We start from the raw sequence: 25,254 nt of genomic DNA on the forward strand, positions 1-25,254 counted from the left end.
TAAACAATTTTTCCCTTGCATTTTTATACTTTTCTGTATTTTCAAGATTTACTACTCTGTGCTTTGTAAATTTTCTACAAGGACTATCAATTTCCGCAACATCAGAAAAAAATAAAATTTAAAAAAGTCACTTGACATCAAAAGTTTGGAACTTTCAAGTTTTATTGGCAACATCAGTATTTGTCAAGGTCACATTTTTTTTGCCCACTGCCACATCCCTTGGTTGTTTCTTACATTAGTGGTGTTTCCAACAACAACAAATGTTTCCTATAGCAAAAATCTGTCACTTGTCTCCAAATCACAGATTCTTGACAAGAGTAAAGCAAAGCAGAAAAGGTGAATTCGCTAACATTTTCAGGCGCGTTTTTCTGATTTTCATCAAGCCCACCTGCATGACTTTCACTTTCCTGGCTGAGTTTACAGGTACTCACTATTGAAGTGTAAATACTGCCCAAGCAGACCCATACAACATAGATAGGGGCCTCTGGCACTAACCCTGGGGATGGAGTGAAAATGCGTTTATTTTGCAATGAAGTGAATCTGATGAGTTCTTGTATGAAAATTTTGCTTGGGAGCCCCAAATAAAACAGATCTTTGGCTCAGATCCAAAGTCTGTGACCTTCCCAACAGCTAACGGTCACGTTATTATTTTTTATATGAAGGAAGCCCCAACTATGGGATTTACAACCAAAGTCAATAAAACTCTCAGCTTCTAAAAGAAGTGTCAATCAGATAAGCAGCATGTGTGCCCTTATTATCCGAAGAAGAGCACGGTTGTAATGCCAAGTCAGAACTTCATATTACTGCGCTGAAAGAAATTAACATGTAATTTAAAATATTTTTGCTCTGAGTTGACTATTCACAGATCTTCCCCTTTCAGGAAAAGTCAATATAGTCAACATAGACTTAAACAACAAGCAAACACAGCTAAATTATTATTCACATTGCAGGTCAATCCTTTTCCTTATATGTGTCTATTTCAAAAGAAGGTGTCCCTTAAAATAGAAAGGGCCCCAGTACTAGTATTGTCAGATGACATAAAGAAAGCAGGAAATTAAAACTTATGATAAAACATTAGGAGTCACGGCCAATTTAAGAGTAATCAGAGTGGAAGGGAACAGCTCTCAGAAGTTTGAATATAAATTAAATCAATTTAAAAACAGGCTTTGATTAACAACCATCTACACACATTTTTCCACCAATATTCTGATTTCAAACAATACGTTATCTTACCCTAGGGTTATTCTCCAGAATGCCACAGTCCCTCCACCCTTAGATATTAAAATCTAAGTATTTATAATGGCTAATGGATACAATAGAATATCATCTTTTTGAAATGTATTTTTCCTAATTCTCAGATCTGTTAGAAGCAAGCATGGGCTGGTAGCCGGGCCTGCTATATGCTATGCTCCCAGTATACTTGCCATTGTATTGTTTGAGCCATGACTAAATAAGACATAAATTTAATTTCTTGTGAGTATTTGCAATTTATGAGTCAAGAACTCTCTGAGAAGAGAATTTGATGTACTTTCCACCTGCCCTTTTATCAACGTTAGACAAACAGTATGTTTTACTACAACTCACTTCTGACATTTATCAGTTGCTTTTATTTGTTTCTCTGCCAACCTCAGCCTTGTCAGCAGGACTTTCAGCGTGACTGCAAGGCAGCTCATGCCAATTAGCCCCCTTTCAAACAAACTGTTTTCTAGAATGGCACGCATTTGAATAGACCAAAAAAAAAAAAATGTAAAGAATGATTATCAAGGAAGCTGAGGCAAGGCACCAACCCATTCTATATGCACCCACTCCTCTCCTTTTTGAACCAACACAGATTCCCAACTAAAAATAAAAAAAGAAAAGAAATGAAGAGAGGAAAGGAAAGGAAAGGAAAGGAAAGGAAAGGAAAGGAGGAAGGAAGGAAGGAAGGAAGGAAGGAAGGAAGGAAGGAAGGAAGGAAGGAAGGAAAAGAGAAAGAAAGAAAGAAAGAAAGAAAGAAAGACAGGCACAGAATGCAGCACGAGTGTAAATTGTTTGGTGGTTTGAAACATAAACATGCCATGATATTTATATGTTGTTTGGAAACAATACTGATGATTAGAGTATATATCCCGGGCTTGAATTAATAACAAGTGATGGAACTGCATTTTTTTCATGAATTATTATGAAAGTAGTAGATGGGAAATTTTTGTCCTGAGAATTCTATCCACACTCTTCCCACATACATATGTACAAATCCTCTGAAAAAATGGCTTCAAGAAAGTCTCCCCTCTCTTTTATTTAACAAGGCACTATGCAGCTTGCCATCCTGGGCTACCGGCCAGAAGAAGATTATGGCAAAAATAATCACCTTTGCAACATTAAGGAAAACATGAAACTGGCACTATGATTCAGGGGCTTATTTCTTTCCCTCTAAATATGATACTACGTTTTTGTATTTTATTTGGGAAATGGTTTTCTGCAAGATGTATCTGAAAAAAAAAAGAGTTGTTTTCTTTTCAACAAATAGCTAGAGGTGCTGAGAGATTTCCTGTTAAAACTGTGTAAGGCATTCCACTACTTAAAAGGAAATTTAGTGTTGATGAAAGATGCCAGTTTGACAGCCATGGAAAATGAAGGAAGCATTCTTTATTCCCAGGGCACATCATCTCAAAACGAGGAATCATCTCTTATGGTTAAGAGGGTCACACCTTATTGTTTAATATTCATTGTGAGTACACGCATGCCAGATGATGGAAAGATACACAGGAGACACAGTCTGTGTCCTCTAAGACATTACATTCTTCAAACCAGCATATTCCCAGTCTCAGGGGTGTAATATACAAGACTAGTGGCCTCTACTTGAAAAAGGTCCAAGGCAACAAAAGCTAGTGGGTGAGGGATTCAAAAGGAGGGGGAAAATCATTCAGTTTGGACATCTTTACTGTTTCCTGTAAGTGTTCTCCCGCTGTAAACTGAAAAGTTGGGTCTGTCTGGCCTCATAGTTGTATGGTAGTGGTTAGACAGTTTATTACGTTATGCTCTGTGGGCCATATTCATCACAAACTGTATCTACCTCTGCCCCACCTCCAAAGAAAACAAACAAAAAAACCCCAAAAACCTCCTCTTAAACACTCATTCCTAGTGTTTCTTTGGATAGCACCTAAAACCTGGGAGAGATCTTTTGGCCCCAGGACCTCAAACATAGTCAGTCTCCATGGCACTAGGAATCCCAAGTTAGGTGGTTGGGTGGTCCAGGCTCAGCATAAACTGCAAGTCAGCACTGGGGTGTATAACAACTCCCAGGGGAGTTTATTTGTGTTAGTTAATTCTATGGGTGGTGGGGGGGTGGGAGGGTGGACCTTTGAGTATACGTGTTCTGTGGAAATTGGTGGTACAGATATATCTGGGGTCTAGAGACGGAGAACGGAGGATGGCCTGACATAATATGTTTTCTTTGGCTCCGTGAGCCTGTATGTTGCTTAATAAGCGCTACTGACAAAATAAATAAACGTTAAAAAAAAAAATTAAAAGCCTGGGTGGCTCAGCGGTTAAGCCTCGGACTTCAGCCCAGGTCATGATCTCACAGTTCGTGGGTTCCTGGGGTCAAGCCCCCCGTAGGGCTCTGGGCTGATGGCTCAGAGCCTGGAGCCTGCTTCGGATTCTGTGTCTCCCTCTCTGCCCCACCCCCATTCATTCTCTCTCTCTCTCCCTCTTTTCTCTCTCTCTCAAAAATAAATAAATGTGAAAAAAATAAAAATAAAATAAAAATAAGGGCTACTGACAAACATGAAAGGAAGTGTGTTCGTGAGGGACTGAGCGTGTGTAGCATGGCTTCCGGGGCCAGGTGACAAAAATTGACAAAGAAGAGGGGACAGGGGCAGTTTGCCCATTTTCACATGGAACAGAGTATGGCCCTGGTGACTCAGTGAGGTACCCTGAAGGGGTGGGCAACACTGGGAACCCTGAAAGGGAAACAGTCCACGTAAAGAGTGTACCATTCGGCGTAACAATGGCAACAAACAGCAAGGCAAGAGCCGAAAACTGAACGGACCGGCTTTGAGCACGTGAGATACTGGGTGGGCGAGCCTGGAAATAATTGGACTCGGGTAATGAGAAGCTGTGTCTCTGCAAGCTGCAGGGGACACCTGTGAGTGTTTACTGGGATGCCAGGGAGAGGGCCGAGTACTGCCAGTCACCTGCTTCCAGGCTGCTAAAACAGGCTGTTGAGCCTCTACACGACCACTCCTCCTTCTACGCACAAGTCTTGCTACAAAGTCAGGATACTGAACTCCATAAGCCTTGTCAAAGGAACCAGAGAGCATCACACATGTGTCAAAAGGTACTGGAGGTCCATCCTGGTTTTGTTTGGTTCTGTTCCAAGCTTCTGGTGTTTGCTTTTGGAGCTCCTGAGGGTAACAGGCCATGATGGTTTAGTGTGGGGCCAGCCCACAGTTGTCTTTGCCTTAGTGAAGGTCAATTTTTTAAAGATCTCTGTGTCCCTTGACTTTTTGCCTTGTTCCCACCATGATATTTACGCAACTTCATTCTCTGTCCTCTGTGTGCTCTATCTCTGGAGATGGGGCCTGTCTTCATAATCCACTGCAGCCTCCCTCCTTATCTCCCTTAAATTTCTTCTTAGGGGCTGGGAGGGAGAGCTACCCTAGACAGCCTCTCCTTCCTAATCTCCTACTCAAAAGTTCTGAACAAAAACTTAGAGCATCTGAAAGTTCCAGCTGATTTAAGGCAGTGCATTGTTACCAGTATCCCAAAGGCTATACTGAATATTGAAGTGTATATGTGTGTGATGAGAAATGGTACTCAATGACTCTTGCAAACTTGGAAGCTGCTTCTGTTTCATTATCATATTTTATTCATCAGCAACCAGAAGGCTGAGACTTTAATGAACTTTGTACCAACAAAAATGTGTTATATAAGGAACTTCACTCACTGTTTATCCAATGGTGCGGAGAAAAGGCAAGTTTACAGTCTATTAAGGCATGATGAAGGAGAACTTCGGAATCTTCTTTAAAATAGAGTAGTATATTGCAAGGATTCTAAACCTTGGAAGTACTTAAATATATGATCTGCTGCTGTTTGAAAACAATGAAACCCATGAGTTTGACCCTGCATGGGGCTCTGTGCTGACAGTGCAGAGCCTGCTTGGGATTCTCTCTCTCATTCTCTCTCTCTCTCTCTCTCTCTCTCTCTCTTTCTCTCTCTCTCTCTCTCTTTCTCCCCCCTTCTCTGTCCCTACCCCACTTGCACTCTCTCTCAAAATAAATAAATGAACTTAAAAAAAATAAAAATAAAACAATGAAACCCAAGGTTGCCATTCTGAAAACTACCAATGCAACATGTTAATGTTAGCATCAAACTTCAAATGGATTCGTTACCTTTACCGCATTATGAAAATTGCGCCCTCTGTGAAGTCATCTAAGCACAGTGTGGGGGCAAAACTGAAAACATGAAAATAGGTCATGGTATGGTAGCAGTCAATGACTTTCCACCCTCTCCAAAATATATGTTTGTCTCAGAGAAATATTTCAGTGACGAGCACTTTGTCACACAGTTCGCTTCTCATTACCATTTCAAATGCACTTTCTCTGCTCTGAGGCACCTCTCTGCTGCCCCAGGGCTTTGCCAAGACACTAAAAAGTTTAGTTGCCATGCATAATATACAACGCAAGTTACTAGTATGAATTTTTAACAGTGTTTTGCTTTATCACATCCCAAAGCCCCTTGTGATGCAAGAAGTGTGTGTGTGGGGGGGAAGCTTGCTTTATTTATTTATTTATTTATTTATTTATTTATTTATTTATTTATACCCCCTCCCTTTGTTTTTTGTGTAACCCTTGCTATTGCCCTGGGCACACATTCATAAGAAAGTACTTAAACAAAATTAGAACAAATGCAAACATATGCATCTTAAGGCAATTGTCAAAACAGAAATAAACACCTGGATGAAGACTTTAGGAGAGGCAAAACGAGAGAAATAAATACTATGAAGGGAGTTGTAATTAATTATACCTGAAGAGACCAGTGTTGTATAATGTTCAATATAGCACCTGTTTCGTAAACACCAAAACATACTTACTGGTCAATATGACGAGGGGTTAACAACCTGGGTCCTGGAGTCATACTGCCACTACCTGTGTTTGAATACAGGCTCTGCAATTTACTAGCTGTGTGACTTTGGACAAACTACTTAAGCTCTCTGGCTTTGGTTTCCTCTTTTTGTAAAATGGGAATAATAAGGGTGTCCATCACTTATAAGAATTATAGGAGTCCATTTGTGCAAAGCACTTAAAGCAGTGTCTGGAGGATATTAAGTATGTAATAAACACATTACTGTTGTTGTGAATTATTGTTATTATTATTCATCATTATCAGATGTAATAGGAAAAAAACCAAAACTAGGTTACATGCATTTTGGCCATCAAAGCACATCTTTATGTCAAATGGCAAAAAATAAAATAGCAGAAAGAAAGTTCAGTAGAAATTATATGTTCTGTACTGATAGTTGGAAATTATCAAGAGCCAACAGCCAAAAGGTAGGTACACATTATGAGTTAAATTGGTAGGTTTATAAGACAGAAAGATGAACTTCTAGACATAAATCAGCTCAAGTGTTGTTTTGTTTTGTTTTGTTTTGTTTTGTTTTGTTTTGTTTTACCTACACTTTTCAAAGCTAGATCTCTGAGTGGTTATCAAATGATCCCTCTAGGTCTGGAGAAGCATTTTATGGAAAAATCACCATCATCCTTTCCAGGAGGGCTCTGCCCAGACGATACTGAATTGGATGAAGCACAGGTAGCTTTTGTGCAGAAATGCTTATGTGCTTAGCTGGTTCTTAGAGTCATAGGTTTGGCAACTGAACTCGATGGACTCTATAGTCCATTTCCACTTGAGCATTCTATGACTGACAATATTTCTCATATTTTTATTACATTACCTGCATTCTTAAAACCATCCATTAGCTTTCAGTTAAACCCTATGATGAGTAACTTCTTACCTCTAGACATCTCATCTATCTTGCTTACCTTTTCTTTTTATCCCCAGTTCTCTACACGCACGGCCACCAGCCACTGTTACTTTTTTTTTTTTTTAACATTTATTCATTTTTGAGAGTGAGACAGAGCATGAGTGGGGGAGGGGCAGAGAGAGAGACGGAGACACAGAATCCAAAGCAGGCTTCAGGCTCCGAGCTGTCAGCACAGGGCCCGACGCGGGGCTCGAACTCACCGACTGCAAGATCATGACCTGAGCTGAAGTTGGATGCTTAACTGACTGAGCCACCCAGTCACCCCGCCACTGTTCCTATTTTTAAACCACATCCCCAAATATAAATGTACACCTAGGATTGCACGCCTTTTCTCTTATTATTCAGAAATAACCATTTATACCACTCTTCAACTGAGTTCTCAGGGGCTTTGCCTGCCATTGGTAATTTTACCTGAAGGGAAAATTTGGGAGTCACTGTAGATTATGTCCTATCTCTCAACCCCTACATACAACTGGTCACCAAGCCCTGTAGATCTTAACATCCAAAGAGTAAAATAATATTAACCATGTATTGAGCACTCACACCAAGCACTGGGCCACATAACTGTAAGCTCAAAGAAGTTAATAACTTTGAAAAAGCCACAGAGGTGGTAAATACTATCACAGGCATTAAAAGCTATTTCTGACAGATTCCAAAGCCCATGGTCACACCAAGTTGCTTCTTCAGTCACTTTGTTTCCTCTTCCACAACTTTAATCCCAACCATTCTTTCTCAGTTGCATCAATGAAATAACCTCTTAATTGGCTTCCATGTGTCCAGATTTAACCATCCCTCAGTCTTTATTTCAAGCTGTTGCTAGACCTAGCTTTGTGAAATGCAAATGTAGTCATGTCTCTTGCATGCTCTGTCCCCCACTGCCTTTAGAATGAAGCCCAAACCCCACAGATGACACAGAAGGCCATTGGTAAAGTCGTCCCTGTCCACCTCTCTCACCTCACTTTCCTACTGGGGCCTTTTGCTCTGGATAAACTAAGCTAGCCTTAGTTTCCCCAATAATGCCATGTTCTCATGTCTCTGGCTTTTTGCACATGTGATTCCCACTGCCTGAGAAGGTCAACCCCATTTTGTGACCTAGCAAACTCCTGTGTGTCCTTGCGGACTACTCAGCACACAGAAGTGCTCAGTAAATATCTTCTGACTATAAGAACAATAATACAGTCTACTTCATTTTCAAAATTAAGGGGCAGAGATGAACATGGGTAAATACAGTAATCTGATTTGCTAAAATGCTATAAAATGTACATTTGGGGCTTCTGCTTCTAAAAATTGTTTTCTCAGCCATGACCTCTCATCTGTGAAATGTTGCCCAGTGAGCAGATCATAATTATGAAATATAATGTTTGGATATTAGGCAGTAGAATCCTTGCTATGTTCATTAAATATACATTAGTTGATATTTATAAATGTTTTATATATATTACAAAATGTTAAAATACATTTCTGCTCTATAAATGAATTCATTACAACATTTGATTCAAGTTTTTATTAACCTCTTACCCTAAGTGTTAATATTTCCCATCCTATTGGGAGCAATAGGACACATTCACCACATTAGCTTCTAAGAGGTCACTGATTTGTTTCCAGTTGGTCTGGTCAGTACGAGTTGGCACAGAGTTACCTTCATAAATGATTCAAGGTAATGAGAATTATTAAAATTAAAGAAATAACAGCAAAAATGGGGCTCCACAAGTGAGAAATGGTCATTGGCATATCACTCCTCAGGGCAATCATCTCACTTATCCATTCATTACAAGTTACTTCAAGGACACAGGAAAGAGGCACAGCTGTTGCATGCACAAAGATGTGTTTTGAGGGGGTGAAATTGGGTTTAAAATATATACTGTGGGGGCACCTGGATGGCTCAGCTGGTGAAGTGTCCGACTCTGGGTTTTGGCTCAGTCATGATCTCGTGGTTCGTGAGTTTGAGCCCTGCGTCCGGCTCCACGATGGCAGCGTGTAGTCTGTTTGGGATTCTCTTGCTCTCCCTCTGCCCCCTCCCCCTCTTGTGCAAGCTCTCTCTCTCAAAATAAATAAATAAACTTTAAAAAATAACATATATAACGTGGACTCTGGAAAGGCACATGGTCTCCTTGCCAATAAAATAACTTTCCATGAACCACAGGTGACTTAATGATATTGGTTTAGGGGATGGGAAAATGAATATTTTAAAATTATAATTCCATGTCATACTATTAAAGTATGTTTAATATAATGTGATATTAAGAACTGTCGAAAATAGGTCATATCACTTCCTATGTCCACATCAGTAGTTTCTATAGAAGAGTACATATATGTATTAATGACAAATAGATTTGTGATTATGCAGGAAAATAAATAACCATCTGTCTTTAAAGTACGACTTACCTTTTGTCTTCAGGTCTATTCAACCCTCTTTCCATGTTAGTGTCTGAGCCTCTCTCCCAGCTTCCTTACAACTCTTACCTCAAAAATGTTCTATTTTCTTCCTCTTTATCCTGCCTCTCCCCTCCTTCTCTTACTATCCTCTAGAATGCTCTTTACCAGTCTGACCACTACTATCCATCCTCATTATATAAGCATAATAAAGTCTTGATCCTTTTTTAGAAAGAAGATATTTTCTGTATCCTTTTCTACCTCTTGTATATTCAAGCTCTAGAAAATTTATAAAGATTCAAAATGCAGTATGACCACCTACATATTCTATACCAACATCTTATTTGCCCAGCTGTGGATATGCCCCTCTCATGAACATAAACAGTTTCCTGGTATCTGGATTTAGCATTAATCCTCTGTGTTTTCTTACATCCTAGAACTGGAATTAAAACATGTTAAAGCTGGACGAGTCCTTGTCAATAGTCAAATCTTTATGTTTAAAGATGATGAAACTGAGGGGTGCCTGGGTGGTTCAGTAGGTTAAGCGCCTGAATTCAGCTCAGGTCACGATCTTGTCGTTCGTGGGTTCAAGCCCTGCGTTGGGCTCTGTGCCTGGAGCCTGCTTCAGATTCTGTATGTCTCTCTCTGCCCCTCGCCTGCTCATGCTCTGTCACTCTCTCTCCCTCAAAAAGAAATAAACATTAAAAAAATTAAAAAAAAAATAAAGGTGATGAAATTGAGGTTCAGAGAAATAAAATGGCTTGCTTAAGAAAACAGAGTATGCACACTATCTCTTGGTTTGCTATTACATTATCCTTGCTTTACTCCTATAGCTTGGGTTCTCTGTGTTTGGTTCTTTGTCACTCTCACAGTATTTGTTTTGGACGCTTGCTCTCTATCTACATTTGTGCCCTTCCTCTACTGATTCCAGTTAGTTTATTTCATGACTTGTGATGTTAATCAGGTTATGTCCCTGGGCTGCTCACCTGCCTCAACTTGGTATAATCTTGATTCAGGTTTGAGGCTTAGGTTTTTTGCCATCCAACTATGACACACAGATCTTATTCTCTCATGCCTTGATCAGTCTGTTCAGTGACAGTCTTCTATAAAATAGAGTTGGAAAAAATGACTTCCTCCACTTGAAGGCAATTATGTCTAAAGAGGTGAACATGGCTCCATCAGCGTAGCGAACAAAGGCAGACATGTTCTGTGCTTGGTAAAACCCACTGAAGTGTAAAATGGGTTATGTTCAAGCCATATAAACACTGCCTCTAAACATATCATATTACATCCATCGAGGAACCTTAAACAATCACATCTGAGTGAATGTGACATGACCTCTTCCCTATCTAAATGTCTACTGAACCTATGGCATAACAAAAAGGAATGGCTAAGACTCACAAGTATGATGGCAATGGAAAAATATTTTAGACACAGCACTTTTCTAATTATAGGATAGACAGGAAAACGACAGGTACAAAGAGTTTTGCAACATTGCAGAGATGGGTGTTAACTGTTATCATCCAGGTTAAGTGTAAAAAAACCCAAGATGCATTACCAAACATTTTCAATCTTACAGATGTGTCTTGAAAAACATGTTCCCTAATCTTATGCACAAACAAAAGATACATTGCTCACACTTAAAGAAAATGAAATCAGACACGATAAAACATGAGCAGAGAGACTTCAGACGTGTCCCACAGGCATACCAGCTTGTATAACTTGTGAAGAAGGGCAGTTCTCCACCTGGACAGATTCTTCCTTCAACTGGGCACATGGGCCTGGTAAGTGCACAAGCAATTAGCTCTTGTGCTGAAGCAGAGAGACCAAGAGGAAAAGGCATAAATGTGCACTGCATGAGTACAATCCAAAATTAATCTTATTTTGTTTTGTAATCATAAAGATGGAGCGACCTTTCTATAGAATTTGTGCTAGAATTTTAATAAGTTTGGCAGTTATATGGAAGAAAGAAAGACCAAAACGACTTTATTTACAGAAGATATTCTGACTCTATTAATGGGATATGAATCTAAGTTTTCTATCATGTATTTGCTTTTCATTTGAAAACTGAAATAAAAGAAAAAGACTGGAAAAGGTTAGAAACCTTAAACAAAGTGAAAAGACAAGCCACAGACTGAGAGGAGATATTTTCTATGTATATAACTGAAAAAGGATCAGTATCCAGAATATATAAAGAATTCCTACAAGTTAACTAGAAAAACATTAGCTGCTCATAACAAAACTAGGAAAAGGACAAAATGAGGCAATTCACAGAGGAAGAAACCAATGGCCAATAACTATGAAAAGATACTCAACTCCACAAAAAATGAGATTTTATTTCATCCATTAGACTGAAATAAAGTAATAAGACTAATAATAGCAAGTGTTGGTGAGACTATGAGGGAACAGGAATAGCTATGTACCTGTGGTAGGAGTGAGAGCAGATGAAATTACTTTGGAAGGCAATCTAAACTCTCTAGTAAATTTGAAAATGAAAACCCAATTCTACTTCCAGGTATCTATCCTAGAAAACTCTTATATGTATATTCTAGGAGATAAGCAGAAGGAAGTTCATTGAAGCCCTATTCACGGTGGTTAAAAAAAAAGAGTTAATTTCAATGTCCATCAGCAGAGGAAATAGATAGTTTACCTGTGGTTTATTCACAAAATGGAATATTTCACAGCAGTTAATTATCTAGATCTATCCTTGTCAATGTGGACAAATCTCAAAACAAAGCTGTTTGAAAAAATCATTTTGTGAAACATGTACAATATTTATTCAAATTTTGGGGGCAAAAAAACTTTAGTAAGTTTTAGTGATGGGTACTTACACATATACTAAAATTATGAAAACGTACATGAAATTATATGAAACCAATTCAATTTCGGGGGAATGGTTAACTATGAGAAGGAAAGGATGGGGTGGAACTTTACACAGATGTTTGACATTTTGTTTCTTTAACAAAAAAGCACTATGAAACAAATGTGGCAAGCTGTAAATACAGGTTTAATACTGGTTGTAGGCACATAAATGTTACATTTTCTGTACTTTTTTGGTATGTTTGAAAAGTTCAGGACAAAAAATAAAGTCTGTGTGTGTGTGTGTGTGTGTGTGTGTGTGTGTGTGTGTGTGTATACGTGTGTGTAGAAAAGACAAGGGACAGAAAGCAGAATGCTTCAGTGCACAAAAGGGTGAAGTAAAGTTGCTGATCAGACCAAGGATAGCATAAGTTCTGTTCAGCCAATGAGAATGTTTATCAACTAGTCAAAAACGGGTACCATATTCAAAACAGGGAAATTAATGAATCATTATCTTTATAACATTTTTTCTAAGTAAAGTACTTCAATGGTCACTTTAGGCATGGACAAAAAAAAAAAAACCTCCTTTTTAAATCATCTGGTCTATGTCCTTCAGATGCAATCAGCCTCGATACATTCTGTCAAGTGATTGGACCTTATCTCTTTGGCACATCGCAAGTGAAGGAAGTCCTGCTGTTTTTAGTTCTGCTTATAGTAAATCCTTGATGGCTTCACAGCTGAGTGACAGGAATGGATAGAGTACAGGATTGGAGCCTTGAGAATTCAATCTCTGGCAATGACTTCTTATAACTTGGACATGTAGCTTGACCTCTCTGGACCTCTGTTCTTCAATCTTTCAAATGAAGATAATAATATCGACCACCAGACACTACTTTTAAAATATACTTCTTTTCTTGGATGCCCATCATTAGATAAATGCAAGGTGCTACACAATAACCTTATGATGATGATGTCACTGGAATGTATGGCATGAGATTCCCTTAAAGGCAAAAGCCACCTTTGTAAGTTCTTTTGGTGCTCCCATCAAGTAAGCCGTCGTGGGAGAGTCTCAAGACTGATTTGTTTCATACTGAATATTTTGAGAGCATAATATGACTATAAAATATTTATTAATTTCCAGACCAACCATTACCTAGCTTTGAGTCTTAGCTATTCATTTTGCAATGAGACTTAGTAATAAAGATGGCAGATGCATGGAAAAACATTCAGACATCTATTTAACTCACAGAAGACCGCTCAGGTATTTTTAGGTATACACATTATGCTAGGTGAAAAACTTTTGAAACAATTTAAGATTAACTCGTTGAGGGGCTCCTGAGTGGCTCAGTTGGTTGAGAGTCTGACTCTGATTTCAGCTCAGGCATGATCTCACAGTTAGTGAATTTGAGCCCTGCGTCGGGTTCTGCCTCTCTCTCTCCCCCTCCCACATGCTCTCTCTCTGTCTCTCACTCTCTCTCAAAATAAATAAATAAACTTTAAAAAATTACAAAAAATATTAATTTCTTGAGTGCATGTTTACAGATAAACATGCAAAAGAGAGAAGGGCTGTCTATACTTTTAAAACCACGCAAATCTGCCAACACACATAGCACAACATCTCTGAAATGTCTTATGTTCCAAAAAGCTGCTGATCTGTTTTCTTTAGATTAATCAGATCATGCTTAAAATAGGTGCTAATCATAATCAGTATCCAACTGCCTATCTGACTACCTCAAAAGGGAAGGTCTAAGTGTTCAATACTAATGGAATTAGCCAAAAAAAAAAAAAAAAAAAAAAAGCTAAAAAGTACCTGAAGACCTCTCTCTCTCCAGGTATTCTCTCTCTGTCTCTCATACACACACATACACACACACGCACTAATGTTACTTAGGTATTAATATGTTATGGCAAAGTTAATACACCATTTTACTTCTATATTTCATTTCACTTTCTCCAGCAGAACAGGAATGAAGTCAGAATATGATTTGCTGTGCTTATTTCAAGGTGATTTACTCTTTTTTGTTGATCAAAATAGGGACACAGTCACCATGGATAAGATATTTCTGTGCCCTAAATTACTTCTAGAGAATTTGCACCTGAGGGCAAAGAGTGAAACCTTTCCATATAACTAGGTACTTTTGGTAAAATGACAAGCAACAAAAATAGTCAGAAAATAGTTAGCTGTCTCTAGACATTACCCTCAGTTGGGTGGGAAAAGTATTTTCCCCATGCTTTTCTACCTCATTGGAAAATATACACTTAGATAAACACACCATCTTCTGTCCTTTTGGTTATGAAAGAAAAAGGAAAACAGGGGAGCAAACAGACAAGCAATAGAGTTTAAACTGAAACTAAACCCAGCTACGGTATTTAGGGAGCTTGTATTCTGTAAATGAAAGCAAGAACTCCTGCAAAGGCAGGAACGACTTCCTTGGTACACAACATGTGTTCTCCATTAGTAGGAAAGAGCAGACAAAGCCCAGCCCAGAGGAGTACCAATCATGTACAATTGCTTCTGCATCAGTCCCGGTAACCTGTGGCTTCTCTAAAGCTCCACACGTAGAGCACAGGTTGTGACCCATCTTGGCTAGCAGGTGAGTAATCTGGCTGCCTCTTTCTGAGAAGGATGAAAAAAAGGGAATGAATTTATAGAGGATTCTATAGACATGGAATCAACGTGCCACCTACTGGTCCTGTTACCCGTGGTCAAGACCTACTATGTCTTTATCACCTCAGATGCTCTTAAACCATGGTCCACTTACTGAACTGGAAGACAAATGATGCCAGCATCATTTTGATGGAAACCGAGGCCCTGCTGGGGATTATATAAACTCCAGAAAATCTGTAAACAAAGCCTCCAGGACATATCAAGAACATGTTGAATAACTTGTCTTTCATGCATAATCACCCTAGGCTGGTTTATTTGTGGTCTGTTTTTCAATAGCGAGTTATATTTGCTGTTGAACAGTTGGCCTCTAGAAACTGAATTTGGTTCCCTAGAAATATTCCAAAGTTTGCAGCATTTATTCTCTTCCTTATAGTGTTATCAGAGCTGGGTGTAGATAAAATCATGACATAGGTGTTTAGCTTCTCTCTTTGTCAGTTTTCCATGTTTCTTCTGATATTTCTTTACCACCCTTTGAGATTTCCATGCTCAGAGTCTACTGCTTAGATCTCCATATTACTTTGACCCAATGCCTACTGTACCTTCTGATGCAGAGTATGTGCTTAATAAATATTTGTCATCAATAAATGAATGAATGAAAAATCCCCAAGGGCAGACATAATTCCTCAGGGTTCTGCTGAATGGCTGCAAAAAATGGAATAAACTCATATGAGTTTTAAATTTTTTTAGGTTTATTTATTTATTTTCAGAGAGAACGCATGTGCATGCATGTAGGCAGGGGAGGGGCAGAGAGAGAGAGAGAGAGAGAGAGAGAGAGAGAATCCCAAGCAGGCTCCTCAGTGTTGAGTCCAATGTGGGGCTCAATCTCACGAACCGTGAGATTGTGACCTGAGTTGAAAGCAAGAGTCAGATGCTTAACTGACTGAGCCACCCAGGCACCCCATGGATTTGAAACAATTAAGGCTGATAGGCAAAACTTCACCCATTCTTTGCTCATAAACAGCATATTCCTTTGCTGATGCCTCCACGAAAAGGAAACCGAGTTGGTAGCTCAGGCTACCGTAACAAAATACCATACACTGGGTAGCTTAACAAGAGTTTATTTCTCACACTGCGGGAAATTGGAAATCTGAGATAAGAGAGTCAGCATGGTGAAGACTCTCTTCCTGGCTTGCAGATGGCCACTTTTCTGCTGTGTCCTCATGTGTGAGAGAGGGGGAGAGCACACTCTCTGTGCCTCCTCTTATAAGGGAACTAATCCCATCAAGAGGGTCCCACCCTTATGACCTCACGTAAACCCAATTACCTCCCAAAGGTTTCATCTCCAAATGCCATCACATTGGTGGTTAGGGCTTCAACACACAAATTTGGGGAGACACAATTCAGCCCACAGGATGCTGGCTTTATTTTCAGACTAATTACCAAGGATTTCTAGTCTGAAGATCAGAATACACGGGGAGTATGTTCCTGAAAAAAACCAAATCGTTTTTTTTTCCCCTTGAGTCCATCAAACTGCACAGATTTCTTTGACACCATTACTGCCAATCATTCTATTCGGGTTCCCTTAGATCAAACAATGCCATTGCCTGCACAGTCTCACCCCTTCTTTCCAACCTCAGGTCTTTTCACCATGTATGAACATATGTGTAGTAGTGAAAGCCTCAAATCCTGTCACATAGAGCATCATTTTTACCTTGTCCAAGCTCAAATGTCAGCATTAGCAAGAAGAGATCATAGGTCCCCTTATTGGCATACTAGCCACGGTAGGATCGCATAGCTAACAGTGTTTATACCACCTGTAAGAAACCAATGAAAGTCATTCCCATTAAGCATTGTTGCACTCTCAAAATGATAGTGTTTTTATTCAAGATGCATTATCTTCCACTTTTTTAGATCTATGCCAACTTCATTAACTTCCTGAGCAGTGTTGGCCGACATTCTATTCATCTGGAACCACTTGTTCTTCCGGCTATTTGCAATGCCTTTCCTTTAGCACTTGGCGGTATAATGAATGTGCTGTTTGCCACTTCATTCAGAGTCTAGGAGCCTATTGACTACAGCCAGTTCCTACTGCCTCTCCACTCCTCCTACCCCCATTATCACCTCCCCCGTTTCTGAGACGTGCTTCTCACCTCACGACCCTCCTTAATGGTTTTTCAGCTAATTTGAACAATGCATGAAACTGAATGGAGAGTAATTGATTTATTTTGCACCTATCTCATAAAATACAGCAGCAGCCCGTTGTGAGGAAATTCAGATATCCTTTGCATTTTTCTTTCAGCAAACACTGCTTTTGTTTCAAGGGAGGGGTTCCAACTAGATTCTGTGTCTTCTGTATAAATCCACAGAGGTCATGATGCAGATCTCAGTGGGGCTTCCTTACCTCCAAGCAGCACCACTTGGGGCTTGAAGCACCATTCACTGAGATACTCAGTTTCCTCAGTATGTTTTCTTCATTTTGTGTTGTTGTTTAACTTCCTTGAGGTTTTTATGTTTTACTTTCCTCTCCTCCCAGGATGCCATAGAAATGCAAAGAACAGATGCATTCAATGATTCATCACCATTAGGAGCCAGAGTTGAATCAAGAACTTCATCAACTTTCCAGCTTCCTTGTTCTGTTCACAGGGGAGCCATATTATGCACGAGTGGCTTTCCTTACCTTGGTCTCTAGATGCGCAGTTTATGTAACAGGCTTATCTTTCTCTAGTTCAGTGCTCTGTGGAATCTTTACCGAGACACAGGCACAGCCTCTCCTTTACTGTTGCACCTAGAGTTTATGGCACTGGATCTTCCAGCCAAGTATAAAGCAGTTTTCAAGGGCATACCAATATAGAAATACTTTACTATTTATAGCACACCAACTTTTGTAAAGGTGCATTCCAGGTTATCATTTCCAATGTGTCCAATTACTCAATTCTAGAATCTGTTGCTTGGCAAACAGACACATCATAACCCAAGTTTTCTCCAGTTCTTATAAATTCACGGGCTACAGTCTATAATCTATGTGGGATCATTAGGAGAAACTTCTCCTGCTGCAACATTCCCTTTGGTGCTCTCGGCAGTAGTCTTTCCGATGTGATGGACTATGCGGTCGAATGGGGTGGTGGTGGTAGAGAAGGAGAGGTGATCATTTTGTACTGTGTTTTGAGTGCTTCCAGTAAAAGACTATATACGCTCTGGTAGCTAATGATAGCTAAGGCTCTTAACCACAGGCCCTGCCACAGAACTAATATTTCATGTTGAAAAATTATATGTCACTGACTGTGGAACTTTGGCAAACATGAATAAAAGTTGTGCTGGAGGTAAAATATGTTCTTCGCTTGGTCCCTTGAAAATAAACTGTTTGCCATTTGGTGTTCTATTTTTAGAGGAGTCTCTACAATTGGCTTGATGCAGATGGTGTTTATTTTAATAAATCCATATTGAATTCTCTCTCCTCCCTTCTGATCTCCCCCTGTTTTCCAAAATGAGGTCCGTGGACCACCTGCATCGGATCCATCTATGCAGCCTGTTAAAACTGCAGACTCATGGACCCACCATAGGCCACATGAGACAGAATTTCTGGGGCTGAGTCTTGAAATCTACATGTGTGATAAGCACTGCAGGGGACTAGTAGGCCCATTACAGCTGGGGAACCACTGAATCCTTGGAAGGGGGGAGGATAAAAATAAAAGAAACATATCGGATTATTCTAAAAATTAAAAATTTCTTTTTGTCTTATTTTTACAACCCCGGTACTTACACTTTTATTTTTATTTAACAAGTTGGGGAAATTACAGGGTGTGGTCAGGTGTGTGTGGGAGGGGGTAGGGAAGCGTCCTGGAGAAAGTGGCATCTAAGTTTAAATCCAAAGGATGCACGAGAATCTTGTAGGATGGGAAGAAGATGGATGAGCGGATGTGGGGAGGAGACGGGAGAGGAGAAAGTTCCCGGCACAGGGAACAGGTTACCCAAAGGCTTAGAAGTGATGAAAGGTTTGCACAAGTAAGTCACTCAGCCAAAATGTAGCCTTCACAGAAAATATATTTAGATCCAAAAGAGAGGATGATATAGAATTCCCAGCCTCATGACAATTGTATAAATACTTGTTTCTTCTTGTGCAGAGTGAGGTAGTTGGAGGGAGGTTAGGGCCCCAAACCATACTAGGTGTAAGCCTTGTCCATGATATAGTGCAGGGAAAAAAGTAACTTTTATTACTTTTGTCCTACTAGGAAATTGCTGACCTGCTTCTTTTGATTGGGAAGAAAAACGACATCAGTGGGTGTCAAGCGGCAGGTGGTGACCACTGTTTCTTTAAAGACAACATATGAAACACTGAAAATTTATTTCCCAATAAACTTGACTTTCTGAGATGAACCACCAAAAAAAAAAAAAAGTGCCATACAATAAAAGCATAAGGAACAAGGATATTTCCAATTGCCATTAAATATAATCCAAGTGAAGTGATTCACCGTGGCTCAGGTGCAGGCTCCCTGTCAATACAATTTATAAGGGTTCAGCTTCCAAAGCTATGCTTCCATTTGACAGTAATTTCCTTTTTTATTTTGTTTTGTTTTAAGTTGACTACAATTTTCAACCACAGTTATCAGTTCATCGCTTGGATGAAGGTGACCCAGCACTCCTTCTTTATCTAATTCCTGAGGTGCCCTTAGATTATCTTTCACAAGCAAAGTCTACAATGATAACAGGAAAAATAAATTAATTCAAAGATGAGGGCTTATCAAATACCATCTTCTGAGGGCTGCATTTTTTTATTAAACATGAATCAAAGAATCTTTTGAAATGAGGGGTGTGGTTACCCAGAATCAGCTTCTTCCCCGTTGCATGGATAGTTCAACAATCTTAATTAATCAGCCTTTTGTGATGAGTTTTATAAACAAAGCTGCCATCAACTTTCCAGCCAAATATATTACCTTAATATTTTAAGATGTGTTTGTATTTTTAAAGGGAATTAAAATTTTCACCAAATGATTCAAAAGGAAGGGCAGGAAACTTGCATGCCAAATGTTGAAATAAATATTTTACAGATAAATTATGCTAATACTAGTAATTATATCTCTTAAATCAGCATTTCCTAATGTATGAGAATGTTAGTGAGTGTTGTATGAGAAAATTAGTGACTTCTCAATACAAATAAACTTTGGGAACTTTGTGTTAAACACCTCTGTACAGGTTTCTCTAAGATTTCTCAGCGAGCTGGATATGATAAGCAGCATTTCCTAAACACATTGTCTGTTTCTCTTTCTCGGTACATAGTACAAAACTAGAGTTTCACCATAATCTATTTTGGGAAGTTAGAACATATTTGAAGTAATCATTGTGTAGAAATCAACAGCTAAGAAATGGTATAAATCTTGCTTAATTATTTCTTTAAAAATCACTTGCATACAAAATATCTTCAAATCTTTCCAAACACTATTTGCCGTTGCTGCCACTGTGCTGGACATGTAATTCAGGGTGATTAAACCAACTGGACTAAACCAAGATTACCACTTTACATGACTGAGCCACAAATTGTAGACATTATTAACTCCAAGTGTGTGCATGCAGAACAGAAAGCATGGAGAAAGAAGGTTTATTTGCTTGTTGCATTCCTCCTATATACATTACCATTCGACACCGAAAAACTAAATGGGAGTAGTTATCAGAATGTAGCTGTCAGAAATTGGATAAAATCGAGTATTTCTGCAGCATTCATCATTACTTTCAGAAGTCTGAACAAGAAATGCAGGCCTCAACAAACCACAATGGTTTGGAATGAGTCTTGAGACTGAGTAGGCTTTGTAATCAGCAAATTGAAAAATCTCCATGTAGCCCCAGCAATGCCGTACAATGTATCTTTTGGCACTGTTATATATTATCAGAGCAACTGTATTTCTTTTGGGGCGGTGAGGGTATGCACTGCGACACTTTTACATGATAGCTCTCAGCAGGCTCTTTAGTACTCTGATAGATAACCTAGTTTACAGAACTATTTTACTTGTTTTAAGAGGTCTCTAATCATGTAATCATAGGTGATTTGGAAATAGCTTTGAAGAAGGACTCTTAGAGCTGTTGAGTTAATAACATGCATTACCAACATTCCATGATATTTTTTATCCTCCCCAAATGTTCACTCTGTAAATGAGCCATTCTCGCTCTCTCTCCCTCCCCTTCCCTTTCCATACGTGTTTGGTATGTGCACATAATGTGGGCTGGATTAAAATGAGTACTCTAATTCTATATGCCATGAAAAACAGCATCTTTTGATCTAATAGAGCCTGGGAAGTCATTTTCAAAAGTACTAGTGCACCTAAATTTTCTGTGGCCAGCCAAATGGGCACAGTTTCTGGTGTTTCTAGTGTTTTCGTATCCATCCCCATGCTCACCAACTTCTGCTCCCCTTATCAGGTTGCTAAAAGTAATGCATTACTGATTTTGGAAAGGACCATTCAGTGAAAAAGAATGGGCACTCTCACAGGCACACTGTTGGTAGAATTGTAAATGTATATAGCCTTTCTGGAGGACATTTCAGCGGTCTGTAAATGTCAGATAGCTCTCCTTTATTTTCTATGCAAATATTAAATGTGCATATCCTTTGACTCATCAATTCGACTTCTAGGGAATCTGTTCCTACAGGATAGTTCCACAGGTGCACAGCTATAAATGTACACGGATTCACTGTGGTGTTACTCATAAAAGTAAAACATTGGAAATCATCCATACATATAAAGGAATATCAAGTAGCAGAGGCAGATCTATCTATACTGACAGAGAAAGCTCTCCCATGCCCATTGTTAGAAAAGGTAAGCCATAGAACACATATAGCAAGATCCCATGTAGGTTTTAAGAAGGATACCTACCAAACTATTATCATTGAGTAGTCCTGGATAGGGGAATGGGTTGGGACAGGGTGGAGGTGAAGTATAAAAGACTTTCCAGTTTTATACTTTTGTGTGGTTTATTTCAGTTTACAATAAACATATAATCATGTCTTATTTGTGTAACTGATGCATTTTAAAGGAAAATGCTACTGGAATAATCTCCAAAACATTAGTTTTGAAAGTCATGCACTCAGGAAAAACACAGGAGAAGCATTTGATATTATTTCTCATCAAGCAGATTAAAGCATTGAGGGACACACCCATTATTTCTCTTAGGTTTTGGGCCAGTGAATTATCTCTTATTTCTCTTGAGTACCATGGCCCATAGACCCTAGAGTGTCCCACATGTTCATGCCCTTATACAATCCCCTCTGAGTGTAGGCATGCCCTGTAACTTGCTTCTAACCAACAGAATATGACAAAAGTGATGAATTACCACTCTCCTAATTATACTATTGTCTATACATACAAAACTCATTTTACAAGCAATGAGTAAAGAGCATTTTCCTCGCTCTCTCACTTGCTCTCTCTCTCGCTCTCTCTCTCTCTGCCTGATGCTGACTTTGAAGAAGCTGCCATTCTGTGAGTTGGACCTATGCAAGGGATCACGTGGAAAGGACTACAAAGCAGCCTTTAGTAGCTGACAGTGGCCCCTGGCTGACAGCTGGTGAGAAAATGGGAAACTTGGTCCTAAACCACAAGAATTAAATTGTGCCGACAACCACATGAGCTCAGAAGAGGATGCTCAGATAAGACCTCGGTCCTGGCTAACATCATGATCTCAGCCTGGGGAGACCCTGAACAGAGAATCCAGTAAGTGTGCCCAGGTTCCTGACTCAGAACAACTATGAGATAACAACTGTTTGTTGTTTTAGGTCCTTAAGTTTGTGCTCATTTGTTACACAGCAATGGAAGACTAATACAATTACTTTGTTCTACAATCTGATGCCATACAAACTGGCGGAAGACAAGTGAATGTGCTTGATCAACTACTTGTCTACCAACTCTCTCCTGCTGAACCACTGACAAATGTATACACTTGAACTTTAAAAATCACTTTCTATTTGTTAGGCATCTTCCATGCATTTACATCCCTTATCTTACAAAATCCTCACATTACTTCTGTGAAGTGGCCATAGATAAGGATGTTGTAGCTTTAAGAGGTTACAAAATTTGCCCAAGGTGTCATAGCTAGTAGGTATCCAAGTCAAGACTCATACCTCAAACCTATGTTTAACAGGACATAAAAGAAAATCAAAAATAAACACATGATCCAATATTTAAAATCCCACTTCACTTTCAGAAAATCCTTTAAAAACCAGTGATTAAAAGAAGTTGATACTTCTCTTCCCCCAAATCAGGTACATTTTCCTGCACTCATTCACGGCGACTTCAAATAAAAACTCAAGAGTTACTACAATAGAACCTGGCTGCAGTGTGGCTCATTATCACACAGCTTTATATATTCTGCCATTCACATAATTTCCTCTTTGAGTTATACCTAATATAGTCGTGGCTGATAACCCATGTCAGGCATAGTTCTGTTCCTTAGTATCAGGAGATCGGTGACTTTTTAAGTTCACATGGGCGTCTTTTTAAAAGAAGCAAACCCTACCAGACTAAAAAGCCAGAAGCACAGAGATGCATACTAGAATATGACACAATCAATGTAATCATCAATACGCAAGTTGAGATAAACATCACACTGACAGGATATGTAGCTGAAGAAGGCCAGAGGAAGAATGACTCAATTTTATTTTTCCCATGGGCAAAGGCAGAAGAGTGTCATCATGAACAAATTAAAGTCCCACCACAAAGCATTTTACAATGTGCCATGCCAGAAAGCAAAGGGCAAACCACTAATCTCAACAGATAATAATTAGAAAAAACAGTAGAGAAAAAAAAGCAGGAATGCTAGGACAGAAGGATGTTAGGAAATATCACTATCAATTGTGATGACTCTTCTAGAATGTGCATTTTGACTGATTTTATAGGTCGTGATTTTCTCACCGCAGGCATTTAGAATTGGCATTCAAACACTAGGAGAGCCAAGTTTAATTAACTTGGACTTCTGAATAAAGAGACAACTGGAGAGTAAGGGGGACATCCAATGCCATGGCCACAATTTGCTGTTCAAACTGTAGAATCATACACATCACTGTTCTTTTTGCTTTTTCACCTGATCAGCTGAAAATTGTTGCCACATCAAACGATCTCTGTGATCCACATGTTCTCCCATTTATGACCTTCTCTCTTCTTTCTGCTTTCCTTCCTGAACCAGTATAATGTATAACTTGGCCCCTGAGATGAGAGACTGATCAAAATGAACAGAGTAGAATGCAGGAGGACAGCTTTAAATATAAGATAATACAAAAGGATAATCAGATAGATTCTCTGAGAACATCGCAACTTTTGGTTCAGACCTGGTCATTTTGGGATAAGAATGGGAAGAAAAATAACCAATGATAGACAAACCTATGTCTTGTACCTAAGTGACACACATATGACTATGAACATACATACACAACACAATAATAAATTCATGATGTTCAGGCAACCCACAATTAAGTTCAAACCTCCCTGTCCCAGTATATATCTCATTACTCTTCTACTTGACCTTTTTATTCTAGTCCAATCTTCTCATATTGGCTCAGGGCATAATCCTTAAGTGATATACTGGGTCTTTGCCTCTTTGACTTATCCATAACCCATTCAACTTTCAAAACCCCCTTCCTCTGTACAGGCCTCCCAAACCAATCCTGATTGCTTCCACTTTTCTACCCTTACCCTGTTTCCCTCATATGAAGATCATCATATCATAACTTACACTATTTAATCTTTGAAGTCTATATTCTATCTGCACAGTTAGACTATCTTAATTACTTGGGAGCTGGAAGCTCACAATCCAGTTTTACATTTCTAATACACAATGTAAACATGTTTTTAATAGAGATGTATGATACAGAATGTGAGAAGATCAGAGAGCAAGGGAACTTTGTTTGTGAGAGCTGGACAAGGTTTGCAGAGGAACTGGCACCTGACCCGGCTTCTGAATAGTGCTTAGAAGTTTGCCAGGTTTAGGGGAAAGAAGCTAGCATTGCAGGTAAAAGACACTACATGTGTAGAGGTTGTAAAAGTGCTTGGTGTACTTGAAAGAAAAGTGAATGATTACGCCTGTAGAGTTTTGCAGCTTGGAGAGGTAGGTTGAGGCTGGACTTTACAGAATGCAAGAGCTTCTCTCACAATGTAATGGATAGTTGTTGAATGCTTCAAGAGGAGACCAGCATCGGAAGATGTGCATTGACAAGGGTATTTCTGTAATAGCTGAATTGGAGAAAGGCAGATCTGAAGGTAAAAAAAAAAATTAATTAGATGGATTGCTACATTGCACATGAAAAACTATAAGGCTTGAACTAAGGCAGAGGTGTTGGACATGGAGAAAAGGGGAGATGTCAGAAATGGAATTAGAAAGTAGAGCTGTTAGAACACGGAGCAGAATTGGAAGTAGGGAGAAGAATGAGCATAGAACAAATTAAAAATGTGCACACTTTAGCAGACTGGATAGATGTTGG

The 25,254-nt window shown here is 39.1% G+C and overlaps 1 protein-coding gene across 2 annotated transcripts in view; it reads right to left on the bottom strand.

The window, feature by feature from the left end:
• TENM1 (teneurin transmembrane protein 1) overlaps nucleotides 1–25,254 on the bottom strand; it is a 783,454-nt gene that overhangs the window by 427,032 nt on the left and 331,168 nt on the right. The gene's annotated exons all lie outside the window — the stretch shown is intronic.

This window comes from Leopardus geoffroyi, chromosome X (assembly GCF_018350155.1).
Source record: "Leopardus geoffroyi isolate Oge1 chromosome X, O.geoffroyi_Oge1_pat1.0, whole genome shotgun sequence".
NCBI lineage: Eukaryota > Metazoa > Chordata > Mammalia > Carnivora > Felidae > Leopardus > Leopardus geoffroyi.